This window comes from Mercenaria mercenaria, chromosome 9 (genome assembly GCF_021730395.1).
Source record: "Mercenaria mercenaria strain notata chromosome 9, MADL_Memer_1, whole genome shotgun sequence".
In the NCBI taxonomy this organism is placed as follows: Eukaryota; Metazoa; Mollusca; class Bivalvia; order Venerida; family Veneridae; genus Mercenaria; species Mercenaria mercenaria.
Genome location: NC_069369.1, coordinates 55,329,016 through 55,354,492, shown reverse-complemented (window position 1 = coordinate 55,354,492; position 25,477 = coordinate 55,329,016). Strand labels below are relative to the sequence as shown.

The following is a 25,477-nucleotide window of genomic DNA, read 5'->3' as shown; positions in this document are numbered from 1 at the left end:
ACCTTTCCGATGAGATTGTGTCATTAGTGAAACATTTATTTCTTGTTTCATCATTAAAACTATCGCTAATGTAATGAGTAATTGCTCTCTCAGTAAATGTTATGGAAATTGTTTCCATTGTTTTTTGCTAGTCTCAGTATTGTCTGTAATTGTTAAGGACACATATACGTATTGTCAAGGGAAGATGTAGTATATATAATTTGATTACTTTTACTCAGTGAAAAGTTCACCGCTGCTACATGTACTTATTAGGAAACCAGGATTTATCCTTAAGAATGAAGAGTGGTTGTTTATAATCAGAATGTCAATATTTGTTTTGGGTAGAGGAGAGGACAGTAATTATGCATAACCCCTTTTCGTCATCCGTACTGTACTAAGATCGACCGTGGTGTAGTAGGTATATTCAATAGGTTATAGAAGGGGCATGATGGCTGCAATTTAACGTTTAATGTTGAAATGTTATAGATTTTTTATCATCTTACTGTTCAGATTTATAGTTCGAATCCTCCAATGTCGAGTTTTTCTTCAACAACGAATCGAATACTTCTTCGTATTTGAAATAGATTTGACTGTTTTATTCATTCGTCTGCAAAATGTGATTTATATTTAATTAAGTTAAAATAAATTGCATGAACAGCGAAATTAACGTATATATTCTTTTCAAATCACCGAGAACACACATTGAAAACGCTAGGTCCATCTCAACCATAGCCCCATTCGTCCTTGATACGGCATTTTGTATATCTCTTAAAGGCAAAGCAGGGAATAACTTTGAGGTTTTGAATCATGTTCTTCTGCTGCCACTATGCGTTCAGTATGCATTCATGTTCATTTATCATGCTTTAGTGATTTGACTAATGTTTAGAAGATCGAAGTTCCACGAAAAACTGCTATGACGATATTTAATTGTGCAGTGGCGAAACGAAATATGCGAAGATTCGATGGTGTTGCACAAAGATGCAGTGACGAAACGCAAAATTAATGTGCAAAGAATCGATGGCGTTGCACGGTAGTGCAACGGTGAAACGCGAAGATATAATGGTGTTGCACAAATATCCAGTAGCGGTGTTGGCAACTGTAGTCATCATACCTGGAATTGTCCTCGTGGTGAGACAAGGTGTTGCGCGCTGACAGGCCAATGTCATAAGAGGAGATTACAGGAAATATAGATTACGGCTTGTCCGGTGTCCAATGCCTTCTTCCTTAAAGACTGTACACTACTTTGGTGCAAATGATCACGTTCAAACACATAATGCGTTCAATGATTGAAATGTCAAGAGCGCATTTGGAAGTTATAGGTTAGAAATGTTTGAAATAGTTTGATGCCAATGATACTCAAGAGGAGACGGGAAGTCACAGGCAAGACTAGGTCCATATTTGACAAGCAGGTGTCACATTTAGACTGTAAAATGCAATACATTTGTACTTTGTATTTTCTTTTTTGTAGGTTGATGGAAACAGAGCGATTATAGAACGCTATATAATTTTAGGAGTCAAATGGTGTTTACAAGGTGATTTATTCACTTCCTGTGGTACTTCCTATCGACAATGTATCTAGCTTTTTATATGTATTTAATGTTTAGAACTATTTTGCCAAACGAGAGCTCAGAATTAGCTAGACCATTCAAAAACTTTTAAACGTCGTGTCAACACTGATTTAAACACTATATAGATTTATGTTATTTACGATACATTCATAAACTTAAATTGAATGCCCGACTTTGCCGGTTTTAGGCAAATTTAATTCTAAAGATGCACTGAAATAGATATTGAGCTTTATTTAGTAGCCAGTAGTCATAGTCAAAGTGTACAGAAGCATTCACATGCGAGTACAGATCTGTTTTTGCATCCATTCCAAATTAATTAAGTCTGAGTTTCCAAAATTTTAGCACAGTGAAACAGTAAAACATGTAATTTTCGAAAGCCTCTGAACTCGGCATTTTGTCTTCCGGCACGTACAATGAGAAATTATTGTCTGCTAATAGTGCATGTCGCTCTTTGGAACTGACATGACATTTCGGATGAGCTGGTGCACAATATGTACAGATGAGACACTATGTAGTGCGAGCTGTGATAGTCGAATTTTATTAACTTATCAGTCTGTCCACACATATACGTGTCTAAAGCATAACTTCGTCAAAAGTCTACATCAGCAGATCCCATTAAAAGTTGGATTTGTCCAAATATCAAAGCACAATATTCAAGACAAGATGTATATGCGCTGTAAGCGGCCGACTTTACTTTTTCTTATTACAATGTACCATCAGTGGGCTTGTTAAAACAACTAACAATTAGTTCATTCCTTGATGGAATAAGGTACTGCTAAACTAAAATACTTACGCACATATCAAACTCAGTCAAATAATAAAACCATTGTAATTTTTTGACAGTTAACAATTGATTAGGGAAAGTAAACCTACTATACAATAAATATCGCATCAGTAAGTATTTTTACAGTAACAGATAAATCACAAATTTATATTGAGAATGTAGGGTTTTTTTATTCAACGTTTTTTGCGCTAGTTAAAGTTTGCATGTTTTTTAGTAAAACGGTACACAGGTCATTTTTAAAGCCCAGGAAAACATCAAATTGTCTCTTTTTAAAAATACTGCGTAGTTTTCGTTTCATTCTTTCTCTTGAAATTTGCTAGTCTTTTGTAAACATTTAAATTCCATGAAAGCACGAGTACGCTTTGATGTACGAGCGTTTTTTTTTCCAGGATATCCACCATTTTGAAAATCGTTTCTTCAAATATTGCTTCTAACAAACGTTTTGCCAAAAATTAATGCTAGATAATTAAAATATGGCTAATGATGTACCATTTAATCAAATATATTATGCTTTTTGCGAAAAAAAATTTTTTACCCTTATTTTTGGCTGGCATTTGCCTGAAATTGACGAAAGATTTACAATGGGTAAGGGGTATGTAATTTCAAATATCTATTAAAGTAAATCAGGTTTGGTTTTGACATTTTTCTGACTGATACATATAATGTTAAGCTATATATAACTAAAATAAAAGTTTTCAAGATAGCACTTTATATTATCTAGAAAATATAAATTAAAACAAAAAGAACAAAAAATATCAAAATTCACCACTTTTTAACAGTTTTTTCTTAATAAATCTCTTAGATGCACGGTGACCCCAACATTTTTTCTTTCCATTTTGAAGCATTGTTGTGTGTCATTAATGCTGCAAAATATTTTGAAAATCTTAACGTCAGAACTTTTTTTGTAGATCTCAATACATTTTTTTCCATTGAAAATAAAGTGGGTGGGGTAATTATGTCAACATGTTAAAACTAAAGAGATTTGTTAGTGACATTTATGCTTATATAATACTGACATCACCATATATTCATATTAACCTGTAAGACCTGAAATCCCTATAAGATTAAGTAGGATGTTATATGTTTTATAAAGTACCAACATTTTTTCAATTATGCTAAACAGTGGGTGAAGAAAATACCCTATAAAATTAAACCGAGTTCGGTGACCTATGTTTTTTCTGCACTTGTTTGTCTTAGAAACTAATGTTCTTCAAGCTCACAAGGTATGAAAAAATTCTTAACGTTAGAAAAAATTCGCTCGTACATCCTTAAGAGATATAGGTCAGCGATGGATTCTACTGATGTTCGTTTACGTGGTAACTACAGTTGAAACTCGGTATCTCGAATTCCAAATGATAGAACATTTTACTTCGAGATAACCGAAAGTTGACTTAAATGATATTCTATGCAAGTGTTTTGGGGACGGAACTAGAAAATAATACCCGGAATTTTAAGATAAGCGGTCGAATCTTTAGTTAATCAAGGACTGTAACTCTGGATAAACCTGTATGACCATGACAACTAGTACACATGGCTGAAAACAATCTTTTGGTCATGTACGTACTTCCTTAAAGTTGTCAGAGATTGCATAGTTTTGTGGCCGCTACAATGTTAATATACCAGATCTACAAAATATCCGTAAAACTATATGATGTAAGCAGATTGTTAAAATATATTTGCGAGTTATAGTGCAAGAAAAGAATAAACGTGTATGCTACATTTCTGATTTGAGATCGACCGTATTTGTAACGAATGTGTTAAAATTCACACTATTTCATTTCCGTGACATTTATGGTTCAACAGATAGTTACTTTTCCTGCCTAGCCGTGCACGTACCGAACATTAAATAAATATTGGACATCTTCAAAATTGTGGTTAAGATAGAAAAAAGATAACGTTAACTAACAAAGTAACGACTTAAAACTTCAGAACAGATATCGAATTATGTTATTTTTTCATGAAATGACTGCAAATGTTGGAGGAGTGCAGCACACTGTTACGTCCCAAAACAAAATCCCAGGATCACTAAAACATGGGATGCAATCTAAATTTATCGCACACTTCTGTGGTAAAATTACATTTTTCATTAATTCAGATCGTAAGTTTTTGAAAATGGTTTGCCGTTGACTAGATTAAAAGATGGTACACTACTACGAATTAACTGAATATCTTCACACTGAACAGCATTAAGATATGACGGATGAACTATTAAACTACTGGGCAATTGGATTTAGGTTGTGGCTTGATTAATTTCAACACGTCAAATGAATTGATAGGTAGCATAATGCACAGGAAGAAAATTAAACCTTAGAATGAATGAGTGTCATCAGGCAAACACATGCCATATATTACAGAATATAATAATATTATGTTAACACATCGCAACATTTGTTATTATGATGTAAGTTCATATATATATTAGAAAAATAGTGAAGATACTCAATAGGTGAAGCTCTATGGCTGTGTACATGGTAAGTATAAAAACAAAAATACACACTATATTATTGTGTCGGATATCTTTAAATTGATCTGATGACTCCCGATCACAAATTATCTGTGGTAAGCCAAATATATATTGTCAGAATAGTTTAAAATATTGCGGTTCCATTGTGATGGAACCGTGACGCTAGAAGTTACATATTATTTAAAACTGAAAATTTACCTGACAGAAGTGTCAGAAATTTGGAAAAATCTAAGTATAAATTATCGGCACGGACAATGTTCTAAAACATCGGAATGCCTATCAATGCGTTAAGTATGGGGAGTTCTTGTGTCATCAACCTTTAAAAGTGCATCAATTGTTTTCATAAATTATTCAAAAATCAAACTTTCAAATTGATCACCCTGAAGGTATCTGTCATCAATAATGGAACTTTGTTTTACGTGGCATGTTTAATTTCTCATTGAACAACTCACCATCCTTCATTTGGGACTTGCGTAATGCTAGGAGAGATAAATTAATGTTTACTTTTCATGCAATTTTTTGTAGTTTCGAGTTTATCCTCTGTTTTAGAGACTTTGTTGTCAAAGATGTTTGTAAACTAGAGTGTTTTCTCCTTCGGCCTGATTATAGACTGTTTGGAGATCATTCATACTATTTTGTGTTATGGAAGACAGTCACTGTCTTATCTGATGAACAACTTGTTTGATTAAATACAAGTAGTGATTATTGAACAAAAAAAAGCTATGAATGCGATCATTCTTGGATATATAGCGATGATGTAATTTAGTTAGAAAATTATTTTCCTAGTGTTTGACGCAAACGCAAGCCCCTTGTAGCAAGTCAGGTGCTCTACGAACTGAGCTTACCGGGCTTATGGTTTCTCAGAAAGATAAAAGGTAAGGGTATATTCCCCGGAAGCACAGAGCAGCCCAAACGCAGCCATAGAGCCGTGCATCGGAATGCAGGCCCACAACAAAAAGAAGTTGTAACGGAAAAATATGGTAGACGTACATTTTAAATATACCGGTATACAAAATACAGAAAGAATGGGGGAGGGGTTAAGGGTAGATAAAACGGTCGGGAGTTTGGTGGGGGGTGGAGGTGGAGCAAGGATGAATATTCAGAAGCCTCAAATCATTACATTTCTCACTTTAATTTTAAAGGCTTTACCTTATCGGGGAATGGCAGGACGGGGCCTTAACTGTTCAGTTTTTAATAGTATGTACATCCTGCAAATACCGCATGCTCTACGAAAACGGCAATCTTATCTTCCTTTACAGTGGAATCGGAAAACAAGGCATCAGTTGGTCAGCTTCCAACAGAGTATAATTAAGGACCCCTGCAAAACACAAGGTCTAAATAACCTGGCTTTTTAGCCGTACTCGTTTACAGTGCTGTAGTATTTTTTGAAAACACATCTGCCTAGTATAGGACACGAACCCACAACGCTCTGAGTGAAAGTCAGGTGCTCTACAAACTGAGCTAAACATGCTTTTGGTTACTCAGACGCTTGAATCAATACTGAAATTTATGGATTACAAGCAATTTGAGCTCCATTTAAAGACACAGTCAAACAAAACTCTGGTTAGTATTGCAAAATTTAAAACTAACTACTCTATATTTTTGTAGCAATATCATTTAAATCAGACTTTGCGCTGGATTGTTATACGTCCTAGCTGCTAAAATAAATGTAAAATTCAGTGTGAAAAAAGCACAACAGTATCAAAGAAAAAGTAAACAAATCCAATGTGATTATTACATGGGTTTTAAAAACAACATTATGTGGTAAGAACAGTATGCACTTAATGAATGAATGAATGAATGGTTGTACAAATTGTCAGTGATTTGACTAATTATTGTTACTACATATGGGTTGTGCTTTCACTGAAAGTTAAAATCATGTGACAAAATAATGTAGTGAAAGATGTGCGTAGTATGTAGACTATAACAGATCAAAATAATTATCCTTTAACATGTCTGGTAAGTAAGAACGTTTCCCACAACCGACAGATCTAACAAGGTTTGTCTCAAGTATGGGTAACAAAAGCCTCTTTGTCCACCTTCAACAAATGCTCTATTTTGTACATTTGCATTTTTGTTCGACGATATTATGAAAGTCAATTCATGAATAAGTAATTTCCCTCGGAGTTACTGTAACGCCTCATGTCTTTATACGTAATCAATACTGGCTTTAGTGTCACTAACACTTGTTGGGTTCTATCGAATCCTTTGAAAATCATTTGCGTAGAAAATGTAAATAATGGAAGTGTATATTTATGAGACACTTTGAGAGATAGCGTCTATTAAGTACTATTTTGGTATCGATTATAAATGATAGTCTGATGAAAGAATGATTGTTATCCCCCCAAAGTAGTTGTGTCAAGCATTATCATTCAACATCTATTTATAACTAAAATATTGTCAATTATGATAACATATCTTGTACGAACGCGAACTTGCATGACAAAAGTTCCCGGCTGAATCTTAATAATGTTTGTGCCCGAATTGAACTTGTTTGTAAAGGCAGTCAAGTGCATCATCTTTGCATGACTTTATTGATGAGCAATTGTAATTGTTTCCGCGGACTATGGTGGGTTCTGAACTTAAGTGAATTACTAAAAAACTTTGCATAAGGAAATCTATAATTTAACTGCGTCAACAGATGTATAAAGCAGGTTTTTTTCTTTTTATATATCATTCGATGTAGAAGCTACATATATATTATATGATATATTCTGTTTATTTATGGAAACTGATTTCTTCCTTATATAAAAGATTAGTCTCTTTTATAGATATGTTATGCATTTATATCCGTATCTTATACATGTATTGAAACTGTCTCGGATGTTTCGTCTACACCAGACTACGTCACAATATGTGTTTCATCTCAAAACGTATTTCAGACAGATCAATATAATAAGGTGTGCTTCTAAAGATGATCCGACGTAGTGCTACGTAAAATGAGCAAAGTGTACCTGTAGGCATATAATCACATCATTTTAGTAATAAATGCCGACAGACACAGTCTCAGAGTATTTTTAGAAGTAATTGGTGATCATTAAAGTGAAACACTGCGTTGAATGTGCCATCGCCTCTGGACATTCTCTACAAGCATGCGTCATTCACCATCCACATATTACTGTAACAGCTTCATTCATCGGTTGCTAAATATCTGATCAGACAGGACGGGAATGCTTAATGCTGTCTGTCGTTTATTGATACGGAACACTAACGGTTTTATTCAAGGCGATATATTCCCGATGATACTTTGATATGTAGAGTTGGTTTTAAGCAGTCATTTACAATTAATATGTTTTTAAATTGCTCAAATTAAAATATAGAAGGCAGTGTAGTAATCATTAAACTGATTTATCGTGAACTCAGTACAGATCTATTGTAGGTTTTATGTCAATGCCACGACTTAACAGTTAATTGCGACTTTAGCTTTAAAGGGGAAGTATACTAAGGTACCCCCCCCCCCCCCACACACACAACCACCCAGATGTTAAGAGTAGGCACCTAAAAAAAATACACAAAACCTTCTGAAAGCAATGTATGAGATCCACTGAAAGAATTATACAATTATAGTAAATCATGTCCCAATTGATATGTAAATTGCATTCCCAAAGCACGAGAACACGAATGTGCGGGTAAAATCAATTGGTCAAAAATTACAGTTTTATTTGGACTGAATGTGAAAACAGTTTTACTGATGACTTAGTTTCTAGATATCTATCATCATCTTCGTAGAATCATTATTGCTAAATCACCATTATACTCTTCATATTTTATCAGCGTACGATTGCAACCCTAAACATATACAACAAGTAGTACATCTACAGAAAAAACACTTTAATCTTTTACCATGTTATTGACAATTATTATGTTAAAGTTCGAAAATAATTTTACGAATGCAAAGTTGCAAAATAAATGCTCAGGAATGGAAATGAACAGGTTGCGATTACTTGAATGTTTAGCGCTTTAAATTGCTACTGTGTTACGTACTAAATGCAAATAATACAAATCAATATAAACCGGGTAATATTAGAAGAATACGAACACTGTTATTTCAATTTACTTTCCATAAATACCTATGTGCAAAAATAGCAAATGTTTATATAGTTGTTGATAAAGTTGCAATGAACCGATGAATGTACTACTGGAAATATAATTTATTGCCAATACATTGCTGACAGACGTACCCAACAAAACTGGTATTAGGTTTGCTTCGAAATATCGTAAAAACATGATTGAAAGGTGTCCATACTGAAAAACGCTTTTTAAGATTTTAGCGTTAGAAGAATACCTGAATGTTATTTCATGTTTATAGGTTTTCTGTTGTTGTCTAAAAAATTTCAGCATAATTTAATGTGGATGTTAATTTTTCTCTTATAAACAAAGTTCATCAACAACAGACAACACAGAATCCATTGCATTTTAAATATATGAGCCGTGCCATGGGAAAACCAACATAGTGGGTATGCGACCAGCATGGATCCAGACCAGCCTGCGCATCCGTGCAGTCTGGTCAGGCTCCATGCTGTTCGCTTTTAAAGCCTATTGGAATTGGAGAAACTATTAGCGAACAGCATGGATCCTGACCAGACTGCGCGGATGCGCAGGCTGGTCTGGATCCATGCTGGTCGCATACCCACTATGTTGGTTTTCTCATGGCACGGCTCATATTTAGTTATGCGTCCATATCGATAATGAATTAATGGACATTTTATTTGACTGGATAAGAAATGGCAAGAATCGCTGTGATAAGGCTTATATATGTGTGCTTTATGTTTTAATGAGTCACAATTATGTCCCAGTTTCATGGCAGACAGATTTTTTGACTGGATATTCGACCGTCCGTCTGTCTGTCCAACCTGCTTTTGGCTTGTCTTTGCTTCTTCACTACAGCGTATGTAACCTAGGTTTGCTTTTCAGCGGCAGTTCCACCTTGATTTATGTTTGGCAGAATAAACGTCCCTCAAAAGTCATTGTTGAATAAAATATGTCCAGATTACACCTTCTATAATTTTGATGGTATTTAGGTGACACATTCCTATGCCAAATGAGTACACATACATGTATATCTTTGGTTGTATCGATGAATGAGTTTTCATTGAGTTCTGACACTTTGAATACTATGCATAAAATGTAAAATGTATGGCACATATTTTTGGCCACGCCTGTTAAGCAAATTTCATTGAAACTATAAAAAAAGTTGATGCCAGGCTGTGCAGTTCTGTTGCATTTCAAATTTTAATTTTTTTTACAAATGAATCATGTCATCGAAATGCCATTTTGATTAAATCTATGCGGACTACTCCATCTACACAGTTAGTGTGATTTGAATAAAACTTCACAGGAATGTTCACTCCTATATTCATATATTATAGGTTTTACGGTTGAAAAAATTTACTGAGTTATAACCCTTTGATTTTATACATCACATTAAAAAAAAATCTAAACTAGCACCATCCATAATTTGTAGAGTATGTTTCTCGGAAATATGTTAACATTTACCCGCCATACCAAGATCAAGTGCATATCTAATTTTAGAGTAGAATATGGTATGTTACATTTCAAATTTTGTTAAATTTTGTGAAACATATTAGTAGAGATGACTTTATTATACCAAGAAAGGAAACATGTATTCCATAACTCTCTCATCATCATGGCCGTAAACTGAAAACTGCAATGTTGTAAATGATGGAATTCGACCTTCTGTAAAATAAAATATAATATGACCTAAAAGAAAGACAGGCCTAAAACAGGCAACAAACATCATTAATAGAGATATTCATTAAGGTCCATGAACATCTTAATAACCCATTGAATATAAATGTCTGTAATGTACATAAATCTTTTCTTTTTTTTCCGAAAACGTACTCGGGCCAAAATACACTATGTTCACAATGTGACACTGCTTACGCGTGCAGATGTGCAATTTAATGTGAAAGGTATCGTTGGAAAGACCATAGGAACAGCTAAACGGACACATATTTGATTTGGCGCAAAGTGTAGGTAAAAGGCCAGGAGAGTCTCATGGGTATAACGCTCTTATAATCATGGCCGTAAACTGAAAACTGCAATATTGTTGTAAATGATGGAATTTGGCCTTCTGTAAAGGAAAAAATATAATATGGTCTAAAAGAAAGACAGGTCTAAAACAGGAAACGGACATCATTACATGTATTGCTGAATAAGCTTAACTGGTTTTCATAAACTTTAATACGTTCAAAATTTTCATTATTTACACCGACATCATTCTGAACAAATTTTTGTTCAACATATTTAATGGCTTCAATGTCTTTAATTAGTACCTTTGTCATGGAAATTATAATTAAGCTTAAGTTTGAAAGTGACTTAAAGGCGCATTGAGTCAGGTGTATTTATTGTATGTTACATGTAAATCATTATGCATGGATCACTATGATAAAAGAATTATTTGTTTACTTTACCTACTTAGTTATTAGTAGGGAGAACTTAATTATACCAAGAAGTAAAACAGGTATCCGAGCTGCTGTGGCCAAAGGATAAGGCACATGCCCCGCAGTCGGGAGGTCAAAGGTTCGAGCACTGTTAGAGGCGGGTTTTGAAGAGAGAGAGAGAGCGGTTGTTGAGCCAACAGTTAGTTAAATAATGGTTACCAATGCCTACCTGCCTGGTGCCTGGCATTAAAAATAGATTTTATTATTGTTCTACAAAACATTGAGTTCTGGAAGCGCTATGTTTCGTGAATATAGGGTTTTAAAGACGTATGTTCAGATCGATAAACAGTTAAAGAGTTTATGTAGCAGTAGGAAAGTTAAATAGGTGTCATTGTACTTGGTAATTGTGCTTCTGTTACGTGCATTGTTTTCTCAAAGGTCTCATTATTACTTCTGATTAGACGAATTTAGCTGCAAAATAGTCCCGATTACACTGTAAAAAGTTGTTGATATTGTAGGAATTGTGCTTTATTTCCCAGAACTCCTGTTTGATACTGTGAGTTAATTATCTCTCCGGTTAAGCAGAATATAAAGGCAAGTGATTAGCTATGCTGCAGAATATATGCTGTTTCTCTGCAGAGCGTTTTTGCCCCTGATGAAGTACTTAACGCGATTTTATCTATTCGTTGAAAAGATGATTGTTGTACGATATAAAATTGGGACACTAGTGTGATGATTCAATTGCTATACAAACATATCTACGAGCAACTATTCAAGTTAAGCGGTCGTTTCAAGAGTAGGTTTGCGCAACATTTACCACGTTTAACTACACATTGGTTTTTCACCCACTGACTATTTCAAGTCGGTTCAAAACCGTGTTCCTGTATTCGTCTGTTTTGTAATTGATCGATTTCTAATATTCTGATTTTGTTTATGTATTTTATGTCAATCTTTTTCACATCTATTCAGTCACTGCTGCGTTTTGTTTTTAGGAAGTAACGTTCTTTGAATATGCCTATTTGTATTTAACAATTGACCTCGTTTTAAAGACAGAAAAAAAACAAAATCAAAACAGAGGTCTGTTAAACTTATGGTAAGCGTGTTATTCTTCAGACAAACATCTGGAAACATAAACATTCTAGTATAACAATATTCAAATCAAAATTAAAGCTTAATACTATTTAGGTGGCCGACCTGAATGACATTTGAAATAAATGTTGAACTTATTACACTCACTATCTCAAACTGTACGCAACAGTTATCTATTTATAGCAGGATGACTGCAATATCAAATGGCCAACTGAAATAAGTCATTCAACGTATATGCTATTCAGTTCCAACTACAGTTTCATTTGCTTACAATTTGACTTTTTGTTGATTATTGCCAGTAATGTTAAATGTTATCAGCAATAGGTTAACTAGAGAGCATATGCGCAAAATGCACCAGAGGCCGCCATTTCAAGCCTATATTTCAAAAGCTTTCTGACATAGCCTGAGGCGTTCTAGTGCTGAGAATATAGGGTATGGTCTGAATGCTGACTGGATTGTTTGACGATTTGCTGCATTACCCGTACCTTGGGAGATAGTAATATTTTAGTTTGCTCTAATTGAATGCATTATTATATTGATTCATTGTATAGACTATACGTTTCAAAGGAAGAAAACTATTACTTCCAATGCGATACATATAATAAAGTAGTAGTGACAACATAGACAAATATCAAGAATGAGTCTTAAGCGAAATGTATTATCAAAGTTGTCATTACTACAGTGAGTAATGACGTTCCCACCAAATGTCAGGGTAATTGGCTTAATTGGTTCTTGGTAATTTGAAGATCATGGGTAATTGTTTAAGGAAAATATATTGTCTAGGGAAGATGTATTTTGTATAATTGAATTATTTGTCACACGGTAAAGAGCAAACAGTCGATACTCACTTTGTAGTAAATAAAATGCACATTATTGCATGTTGGTACATTTTCCTTGCATTTACTGATCTGTTCGGATAGTCGAAAACATTTAAATGGGTTGTTGCCACTCATGATTATAATACATGGTTGACACTACAAGCAGTATAGCAAAATTGATAGCTGAAGCTCCGTATGACATCAGAGAAGGCATTATGATTTTGATGAAGTTACAACGACAAAATTCAACATTTCTTGACCCGAAATATTCATCCGTAAAAAAAAGGGAAAAATCGTAACTCAGTTTTGCTGATAACATGTTTTTTTTTTATAAAATCAACTTAAGATTTAAAACAAAACATATTAGGATATCACTCGCATATCGTGTTACATACTTGAATAGCCAAATGCACATAAAATCAGAGGCGGTTAACTATCATTTGAACTATACGTGAATAATGCAAATGGAGGTTATTTAATGATTTGATGCTAAACATTGACTCGGATGATGTGACTAATACGAATTAACTAATCTGCGACAGCACAGTGCGTATGTAATGATGCGATAATGTGAGCTATCGTTTTCATATTATTGTGTTAGTCCACAGGAAACAAATATATCTAACGTGACGGTCGTGAAATTTTAGTATCAAATTTCCAACCAAATATTGAAGGAAAGCTTCATAGTAATACTTCCGAAACAAATCATGAAAAATTCATATATGAAGATCAAGCTTATTCAGAAATGACACTAGACACTGCTATCATATTACATGTTCATTAAGTTTACATTCGTTTGCCATAGATAAAGTGGAAAGATAGTACCAGTATTCCAACTAAACTTCTTGATTGAATAGCTTCGCCTAGAATTGTGTAAAGACATTTGAGATTGAACTATAAAGCAGGGCGTTAATGAGATTTGGGCATTGCTTTGATTAACACCCCAACATTTCCACATGTTAAGTAAATTGTAAGGTCACATAAAGTTAAGGAACATATTAAGAGAGGGCAAATTAAATCTTTATTTGGTAAACGGATGTCTTTATTGTTGTATATTTGGATATATCTGTATCACATGTACACAAACTTCAAAAGAAGGCGTTGGGATCATTCAGTCAGTACCGAGATCATATATAATAGATAAAACGAGAATGAATTTCCAATAGAAAAAAAACAAGCTTTGTTTTAGTATTAAAACTCACGCTCCATGAACGCTCTCCCCTAAAACAGTAACCGCATGTTTAGATATTTACACGACTGGTGTAATCACCAAAATAAATATAATGAGGAAAATATAATAGATAACGGGGGCAATTAAAGGACCGAAAAGGGGTACGGCACTGGAAAGGTCAGTCACAAAACACTTCTGGGGATTTTAAAACGGTAAAGGTGTACTTTCCCCTTTAAAATCGGTCCTATAATCCTTGGATCTCATAAGTTTCTTGATTATTACAACATGTCATCCAAACATAACTTTTTAAATTTTGTATTTATAACAGTAACTTATTTTCCATATATCTGTAACTGCCTAACTATAGCACTAACAGCCTTGTCAGACTGATAGACCTACAGCAGTATCAACGTAAACGTAAACCAGTTATTACCATCCTACTTGTGCACAGGCATTGTCATTAGATACATATACAAGCATGTTAGAATTGAAATTAGAAAATAAACATGCATTAAGCAGTATTATAAGTCGTAGTAAATGTAAAATATTAATTTCAAAGTAAAATAGTAATTCTTTTCAAAATTTAGGATTTTTCCTTCACCAAGTTTTTCGACAACTAGAACATTGTTACCGTAACCATGCAAAAACAAACTTCAATTTACTGCTTAACAACAGCATCAAAGACATGACACTTGTAAGACAAAATATCTTGATTAATAACACAGTCTAAGATCATTTGCCTTATATATCGTGTTACGTCAATACAAGTCTGAAACTAATTACATGGTGTCTGCTGCCATTGACCCAGGGTTATTGACCGCCGCTGGATTACGAAAGACTTAACACTTGTTTTAATTATGTCAGTCTACGATAAGCAGACAATTACGTTTTATATAAAACAAAAAACTCATAATTCTTTGGGTCAGACAGATCTGATGAGTATATAAATGTTTCGTAAACAGAACAGGAAATATGAATATCAAGGAAGCAAACCAAATTGATTGCATTCTTTGTCAACATATTGACTACTTGTTTTGCACTGGACACGTTTACAAAGACTCATAAATTTGCCACGTTATCATCTAATACAACTGGAAAACTGTACATTAAATTATGATATAGACACTGGAAAAAAATAATTGTAACACTGCATTTAAAACAACTGGTCCGATGTATGAATAAATTTAATATTAACCGTTTCTATGTATTTCCTAATATGTATAAAGTGAACATGCATGTCGATGTTCTTATTGTTACTTATTTTTCCCCCTTTAAAAAAGCATTTGCTTATTTTAAGGGCATCCCAGCATATATGTGATTCAAAACAAGCAGTAGTCTGGCCACATGTTCACAAAACAATTTTCGGAGTTTTGAGTTTGAAATTTTAATATCAGTTTTACTTAAACTTCAAGGTTAAATTCCAACTGAGACTGACTTTTAGTACCGAATAGCCACTTGAAAATAGTTATTAACTTATAAATTAGTTTTAAACATGCTATTTAGATATAAAAGACACATAAAGTTTCATTATCAAACTCAGCTGAGACTGAAAATATTTTGTGAACACGGGGCCAGGTTACGCGTTTCCAAGTCTTTGCGTGCTATCGATACTAATATTACCACTTCTGACGCCCGTTTTATAACTCTGATGAAAACTGTATGAATGTGAATAGTTATTGTATAGTTTGAAGCTTTTGAGACACAAATTTGGTACTATCTATATGTGGCGTGCACACTAGAACAATCAGTGAATCATTTAGTAATACTCAGTTTTAAAGCTTTTACTCTATCTACATGTATACCACTTGCTGCTATTTTCGCGTTACATCTGGTCTCGCGGTATTTGATTTTTGAGAGAACAACAATTTGTAGCGCTCTCTACAGTAAACAAATTTGACCTACTTTGAAAGCTAATTACGTTTCACAGCCTATTTTTGTAAACGTAGGTCAATTATTTTTAAATGCCCTCGTCGATCATTTGACTAGTAAGTAAAATCAGTAATGAATTGTGTGTTGTCCATATATTTGACGGAATTACCCTTCCACTGTGTTAATTTTATATTACAATAATTTTTAATGTCTTACTCACGAATTTTTTATGAAAATTTAGGGGTCCTATCCCAGGAAGCACAGTAACGTTGTGACAACGTTGTTACAACGTTGTGCTGTACGTTGTGACAACGTTGTGACAACGTAAAAGTGTGGAGTCGTGTCACGTTGCGACAACGTTGTGGCATAAGGTTGTGTTGCGGTCAGATACAACGTTGTGACAACGTAAAAATGTGGAGTCGTATCAACGTTGTGACAACGTTGTTGGTTAACGTTGTGAAACCACCAAAATACAACCTACTTTTGACAGCTCATGTTTAAATAAATAAGCAAAACAAAATTTCAATTACATATTTTAATTCAAGATCTAATTATAAAATTTACTAAAATATTTGTTAAAGTTCAGAAACAACGAAATCCCTTAAGCAGTATATGGGAATACCGCATCCCCTGATAATACAATATAGTTTAAAGCATACGTAACAATTATTTAAATCCATCAAATACAAAAAACTTATGTAGTTTAACAATATATGATAATTCAAGTCCAAAATTATAAAAAGATTATGTAGTTTAACGATAACGATAATTCAATTTAATTAAATACAAAAAGCTTATGTAGTTTAACGATAACAAAATCTAATACAATGACATGCCCACAGGAACAAGGTAAATACAGACTTCATGAGCTGCAAGATCGACAAAGGTGAACTAGAAGATGATTTTGAAGAAAAATGCATGTCTCCCCAAATGCATAGTCGTATAGGCAAGAAGTCAATATGGGACAGGAGCAAAAGTCAAAGAGACAATGATGGTTGGCTGCAAAAGGGATCATCTACTTGGCATGTCCAATCATCCGACTAAGTTTCAAAATTCTGGACTTAGTGGTTCTTAAGTTATGAAATGGAAATTGTTTCTCATGTTCAGGTCCAGTGACCCCCAAAATAAATAGGGGTCATAAACTCTGCATGTGAAATCATCCTATTATGTTTTAACATTCTAGGTAAAGTGGTTCTCAAGTTACTGATTGAAAAAAACATCTATGCTGTACCACAAAAAGGTGGTCTTGGTTTTTCCATATGGTCAATTACAAAAAAGTTACAATGTAAGTTATTTATAGTAACAACTAAGGGAAGTTAATCTTTAAAAAAAAACCCCCCCCCCCCCCCCAAAAAAAAAAAAAAAATTGCAAGTCCACACAAAAATCTTACCAGGTAGAGACAGGTCAAAATACATCTCAGAATTGGATGTATCATACATGTTGCACTACAGAAAAGTGATCTCCATTTTTCCCTACAACTAGTAATGAAAAAGTTGCAATATAAGGCGTAAAAAAATTGTTTCCAGTATCCCGACCTACCCTAAATTTTTGGCCCGACCCTAAATGTTTTTATGGCCTTTGAGAATATTTTTTTCAACTTTTTGACAAAAAAATTGAAAAACTGCAATTTTTATGTTTAAAACATGGCCAGTGATGTTAGAAAACAACTTACTGATGCTCTAAAGTCATAACCTCCTTATTTGTATCCATTTTTTTAAAACAAAAATAATTTCCGAAAAGTCTCCCTTAATAAAAAAAATTCCAAAAAAAAAAATATTTTCCGACCTACCCACCCTGATTTTTTTGAGCATGTTACCGGAAACAAAGACTTTTTTTTGCCTAAACTATTTATAGTAACAACAAAGGAAGGTAATTCTAAATAAGGGACCTGCGCATAACACTCCGTCTCATGATGGTGTACAATTGTGTGCCAAGTTACATCAAAATCCCTCTATGCATGAAGAAGTAAAGTTTCGGACAATGTTATTCTTGTATCTGAACTTTAGCCTCTAAGTATGACCTTGACCTTAGACCTAGGGACCTGGTTCTTGCGCATGACACTCTGTTTCGTGGCGGTTAACATTTGTGCCAAGTAATATCAAAATCCCTCCATGCATGAAAAAGAAATGCTCCGAACGAAGTTTTCATTCTTGTATCCTTTAACCTCTAATTGTGACCTTGACCTTAGACCTAGGGACCTGGTTCTTGCGCATGACTTTCCGTCTCATGATGGTGAACAATTGTGCCAAGTTTCATCAAAACATCCATGCATGAAGAAGAAATGCTCCGGATAGTCATTATTGAATCTAACCTTTGACCTCTAAGTGTGACCTTGACCTTTGAGATAGGAACCTGTGGTTTGCACATGACTCCGTCTCACTGAGGTTAACATCCATGCCAAATATAAATGAGATTACTCCATGCATGTCAAAGTTACAGTCCGGACAATCAAATCCGGACACACGCACGGATGCACATACTCTGAACAGCCCTAGTGACCTGGTTCTTGCGCATGACACTCCGTCTCATAATGGTGAGCAACCGTGCCAAGTTTCATCAAAATCCCTCCATGCATGAAGAAGATATGCTCTGGACGTCACCTGCCGGCCCGCCAGGGGCGTTCCCATAATACGTCCAATTTTTCAAACGGGCGTATAAAAAGGGCAATAATTCTTAGAAAATGATCCTTGATAGAGTTACCTCCTCTTGTCTAACAAACTGGGTCATCACAATAAATTATATTATTTCAAAGTGTTTGCCGATTTGATCAGTCGTGATCAAATCAACAGATGCTTACTGAAGTATTCAACTGGCAGTACAGCCGGTGTAACATTAAATATTGACCCAATTGATCAAAATTTAATGTTGAAATGTTGACGGGGTCAATTCTCAACGTTGAAAAAATGACCCTTTGATCAAAATTTGATGTTGAAATGTTGATGGGGTCAATTCTCAACGTTGTAAAGGATCTATGGGGTCAATTTTTAACGTGGTCAGTATTTAATGTTACACTGGCGCGTAATAAACCGAATCGAGCCCATTTTACAACAACTGTTGATTTCTCAGATTTCCAATCAAAAATTCATTGCTTTCCTGTGTAGAAAATACTGATAACATTATTTAAAAAGTACCATTAGCATTATACACAAACGATCAAGTTTTCTTATTTCAAAGCATTTGCTGACGATCAATTGTGATCAAATATGCTTACTAAAAGGAGATCTCATTCAGTTGTCATGTGATGTTGGCGAGATTTGCTCTATACGCCTTTCAAGTTGCCAATCTATTTTTCTTTGGTATAATATACAAGTTTGTAGTCATGCTGTGAAATATTTAAAGAGCGTGAAAAGTTTTTTACTTAATTGAAGAATATTAAGTTATAGATAATTTTTTTTACTAAGATCCTTTACAAATACAGGCCCAGATCTAGTTTAATAATATCAATAATTTAAATCACTGCAGTATGTTTTTATTTTATGCCTTCTTTTGGTTCATAAATATCATTCAGAGATCAGGCCATATGATTAGCTGTATCGAGCAGTGAACTTGTTCACTTTCTACAGTATAAAATCATGTGCCTATATCACCAATACTGGTATTAAACAAAAGCTCATGACGTCAACAAGACCGCTTCAAAGTTCTTTGAGTTAAGTAGTTTGAGCAAATTGTCATAGCTCAATTTTGAAAACTGACATACTTTCACATACACTAAAACCCTTGTGAAAACTTAAATCACACGCAAGTCCACATTAAAGACATTACAGTATATCTACAAATCCTCTGGCTGACCGTCAAATCCTCCCTGCCTGCAGTAGCCGCACACGTCACATCTTTCTGTAATAATATTTAAAGTTTTTGTTTTAATATAATACATTAATATTAAGTACTTGTGTAAAACAATGTCAATGATAGAATACTTCTGGAGCAAAGACACATTATTTGTTTAAATTGTTTCTGAAACTTAAATTTATGTTTTAAGCAAACTTTAAGGATGAAGATTTGGTTCTTTAATATCATATCAGTTCAACCATCCTGAATCCTGCAGTAAAATCTGAATCAAATTATGCTCGCCTTTTTAGTGCAACACCAAAAATAAAGAAGTAAAGCTGAAGATTATCAAGAGCTCAAGTTACACTGATCTTTAGATACATTTAACTGTAACCTAAGTCAGTTTGCCCTTCAAAGCAAGTGCTGTTTTAATGTTGTAAATTTTCTGACTTATCCAAAAAGCATCAACACTGAACAATAGAAAAGCAATAGAATCTATAAGCCTACCTTTAAATTTCAATCCACCTTTTTTGAATGGAACATGTCTTAAAAACAGCATCCTCAGCTTCTTTTTTTGTTATTGTCTTATGAGTTTTCATAAGAGCATCTGAAAAAAAAATCATTTCAGTGGTATAAAAGTTGTAATCAAATTGCCGTTATCACAAAAAAGGCATCCACATTAGGCGCCATGCTCACATGTATGTTATTTAAATCTTATATTCTTTTAATGAAACAACAAATGAGATTTAAAACAGCTATTTAAATTGATTCCCGACTGATTATGATGTTTTAGATAAAACAACAAATGAGACTGAAAAATGGTTTGAGAACATGAGGCCCAGCTGAGTTTTTTCTTTTCTGAATTGTCCTCAAAAAAATACCTGTCAATGATGATGATTTATGTTATCAATATTCTAAACATGCTTTTTTTTAATTACCAAGCTACCTATCCTCTTTCTCTGGACATGTTAAAAACAAATTTACTCAACACTGTAACAGTATAAAGAACTTACTCAATATTGACCTGCAGCCAGCATTGGCCTGCGGATAGCCAGGTCTTCCAGTTTCTTTTCTCCTCTTGTTCCTTTCAGGGAATACAATGACCAAACCTTATTCGATCCCGTAAAACTCATCATCAGACGACATGTGGTGTCAACATCTTTGCTACCGAATTGCAATAATATTGGGACTGTAAAAAGGAAACAAAACAACAGTTAAACTGTTGTAAATATGTAGGTCCAATCAGTTCTACAGCAATCGTATTGACAAAAGTAGATCGCATTATAAGAACAAGACAGTACTCATTGAATAAACTTTTTATACCATTAATGGTATCAAATGAATCAATTTCAGTCATTAAATCTTTAAAATTTAAATAACTAGAGCTATCACTGAAGGTGATGAATACCTTCATATCGTACGGCACCTAAATTTGTGAAGACACTGACTTTAAAAAGTATCTCAAGTCAAGGTGAAGGTCAAAGTTACATGTAAATGCACGTGTTCCTTGCGCTTATGATGGTGATGTGCATGTAAAATTATTTGAAAATTTAGAGAGCAGTTTAGGAGACCTAACTGTAGATGGACAGACTGATGTGACTCCCATATATAGCCATGATACTAGATCTCCAGGTATGACGTACTTAAGAATTTACATCATGCAAAGCTTGGTATCTACATGCATTTATACCATCTCTCATGTCTCACCTGACATGAGGATCATATCAATTAAGGTATTCGCCACCTCTCCGTGTCAACAGGCCTGAAGATTGACAAAGAAACATGAGATAGCTTTCAGATTTGAATTGGTTTTACTATGTATGACATACTTAAATATTTACATCATGCAAGACTTGGTATCTACATGCATTTGTACCACCTCTCCTAATCTATCCTACTTGGCATGAGGATCGTAACATTTAAGGTATTCGCCACCTCTCCATGTAAACAGGCCTGAGGATTGACAAAGAAACACAAGATATCTTTCAGATCTGAATTGGTTTTTACGACATATGACAAACTGTATTTACATCCTGCAAGTCTTGGTATCTACATGCATTTATACCACCTCTCCTGTCCTACTTGGCATGAGGATCGAACCATTTAAGGTATTTGCCACCTCTCCATGTAAACAGGCCTGAGGATTGACAAAGAAACATGAAATAGCTTTCAGATTTGAATTGAATTGGTATTTTTAACCTATACTGTGTTGGTGTGCCGTAAAACCTAAATAAATTAATTAGTTTTACTATATTGTATGAAGTACTTAAGTATTTACATCATGCAAGTCTTGGTATCTACATGCATTTGTACCACCTCTTCTCAGTCCTACTTTGCACAAGGATCATACCATTTACGGTACATTGTATTCGCCACCTCTCCATGTAAACAGGCCCGAGGATTGACAAAAGAAACATGTAATAGCTTTCAGACTTGAATTAGTTTACTATGACATACTAAGTAGCGACATGCAAATCTTAGTATCTACATGCATTTGTACCACCTCTCCTGTCCTACTTGGCATGAGGATCGGACCAATTAAGGTATTCGCCACCTCTCCATGTAAACAGGCCTGAGGATTGACAAAGAAACATGAGATATCTTCCAGATTTGAATTGGTTTTACTATAGCCTTCAGACTTGAATTAGTTTACTATGATATACTAAGTAGTGACATGCAAATGTTGGTATCTACATGCATTTGTACCACCTCTCCTGTTCTACTTGGCATGAGGATCGGACCAATTAAGGTATTCGCCACCTCTCCATGTAAACAGGCCTGAGGATTGACAAAGAAACACGAGATATCTTCCAGATTTGAATTGGTTTTACTGTAGCTTTCAGACTTGAATTTAGTTTACAATGACATACTAAGTAGTGACATGCAAATCTTGGTATCTACATGCATTTGTACCACCTCTCCTGTCCTACTTGGCATGAGGATTGGACCAATTAAGGTATTCACCACCTCTCCATGTAAACAGGCTTGAGGATTGACAAAGAAACACGAGATATCTTCCAGATTTGAATTCGTTTTAATATGTATGACGTACTTAGGTATTTACATTATGCAAGTATTGGTATCTACATGCATATGTACCACCTCTCCTGTCCTACTTGGCATGAGGATCGAACCATTTAAGGTATCTGCCACCTCTCCATGTAAACAGGTCTGAGGATTGACAAAGGAACATGAGATAGCTTTCAGACTTGAATTAGTTTACTATGTTTGATGCACCTAGAACTGACATGCAAGTTTCGGTATTTACATGCATTTGTATGACCTCTCCTGTCCCACTTGGCATGAGGATCATACCATTTAAGGTATTCGCCACCTCTCCATGTAAAAAGGCCTGAAGATTTACAAAGAAACCTGACTTAGCTTTCACACTAGAATGAGTTTATAATATGACCTTAGTACTGACATGCAAGGCTTCGTATCTACATGCACGATTAAAAGTAAATATGTATGTATTCACACAAAGTTTTGTTTGCAGACGAGTATCGACATCTATATTTTTTCAGTAAATAACATTCATTAGGAAATCTATTACCGGATGGTTAGAAAATCCTTGAGGATTTGCTAGCCGTCTGGTAAAGGGATCTCAGATCGGCTAAATCTCAGACTAGGCATTCGGAAACCCAGACGGCTAGACACATCCTTGTGTTAATTTTATTAATTCAGTCAGGTTTTCTGAAAATTTATTTTCATAAGTACGCATCTTATCTGAAGCTCTGATTTAATACTTATATAGTTAAAAAAATAAATATAATCTGGAAAGTAGATCCCTTGAAAGCACCGAGAAAAAAACAATTTTAACAAACAGTGAAAATTGCAGACTCGGTTTGATTGACTCTGTTCATGAGCAGTTATGGATAATGCAACACTGCCCACGCCCCCTATCACCGGCTTAAGCAGTATTCAATCTTCAAATCTAAATCAGTAAATGAGTTGAAATCAATGATCCCGAAGGACCTGAAAATATATCAACACTGAGATGAAGTTGGGGCAACTTTTTATGGCCGCCACACAGCACTTAACACCCGCTGTTGTGCTGTAAATATAATCTGAAAAGTAGATCCCGTGAAAGCACTGAAAGACTGCGAAACAGAAATTAAATAGTTAAGGATGCATTGGTCGAAAGGGCTAAGACGCTTTCCTACGGAGGTGAAGGCCCCTGGTTCGAATCCTGGCTACTCCCACTGCGGTGTGTCCTTGGGCAAGGCACTTTTATCACGATTGCCTCTGTCGACCAAGCTGTAAATGGGTACCAGCAAATTGCAGGGGTGAGGTATAATTGGTTTTAACTGTTCTTAATATAGGGTCGCAGAAAAGCTCTAGAGAGCTTATGTTAATTGTTTCACCAAGCGACGGTAAATAAAACTTACCTTTACCAGTGCTGAATATTATATGGGAAGTTTCTTGTTTAACAGAAGTCGGTGGGGTATGGCAGCAATTTGCATTCTTTTTTTTTTCTTTACAGAAACTAGACTTTTGGGTTTTTACTGAATAAATTTCATGTTGCTGTTTACGAACGCATATGTAGGTTATTTTGATCTGCAACAAAATCTTGACTTGGCCCAAATCTTGGGATAACTTAAATTTGCGCCAAAATGAATTTAAGAATTATCAAGATAGATCAGAGTATAAGTATTATAATTTATATGTACTTACCTCAGTCTTACGTAAAACACCAGATATATCGATAATTAATTGAAAGGAGATTTTATTCAGTTGTTCTAATGTGTATCAGTATCACCGAAAGACACCAAAAATACTGGACATTCCTTTGTAAACATCGGCGCGCATGCAGATATTCAGGTATCAGTACATCCGAATCAACGTTTAATTCTTTTTAAGAAGGAGATACTCAAAGTAAATTTACGAAAACATATTTAAGTTCAATGATATTACAGTATATTCGACAACTTAAATTGAAATAAACGAAATTATAATGGCAAAATATAGATTCGAACCTATCGCTACGAAGTCAGCTTTACATAATGAAATACTACAACAACAACAACAACAAAATATTGACACTAAAATAACTTAATTTATTTCAAGAAACAAGCTTATTTTTCAGAAGTTTGAAGTTCAGGTCATCAGTATTTCTGATGTACCCTCATTAATACATAATTTGCATAAGCGTAGGTCCCAGGTATGATAGGGCGGGGGTGGGGTGGGGGGCCGGGGGCATATTTTCCTTCTAAAAATTGACACTCGCAGTAATATTCGGGAACTTGCACAGTATATTTTTACTTTGAACTGAACTGCTCTTTAGAAGTAGCTCAATTCTATCCGAAAATTTAAACATCTTTCGGTCAATAAATTTAATTAAAGATTTGGTGAATTCATGTATCTGAATTACAGTTTAGTCAAAACTGCAGGGTTAAACTTAGAATGCATATGAAGATTTCTTTGTGTGATTTTCTGTCAATATTGACAACTTTGAATTTTTGGAAAATGTGATAAAAATAAAGTGGTCCATCTGTATAAAATAATTTCTATCTTTTTAATCTAGATCTAGATCTACATGCTTAATGTAAAGAGTCAAAAATT

General features: G+C 34.4%; 1 protein-coding gene and 1 long non-coding RNA gene across 3 annotated transcripts in view; one reads left to right on the top strand and one right to left on the bottom strand.

Annotated features, from left to right (window-relative positions):
* LOC123547155 (Kv channel-interacting protein 4-like) overlaps window positions 1-25,477 on the top strand; it is a 548,972-nt gene that overhangs the window by 36,749 nt on the left and 486,746 nt on the right. The window lies entirely within an intron of this gene.
* Window positions 20,418-24,723, bottom strand: LOC123561092 (uncharacterized). Its single transcript, XR_008372434.1, has 3 exons — window positions 24,590-24,723; window positions 20,929-21,104; window positions 20,418-20,522 (listed from the first exon to the last, which is right to left on the bottom strand). It is a non-coding gene; the product is annotated as an uncharacterized LOC123561092 (long non-coding RNA).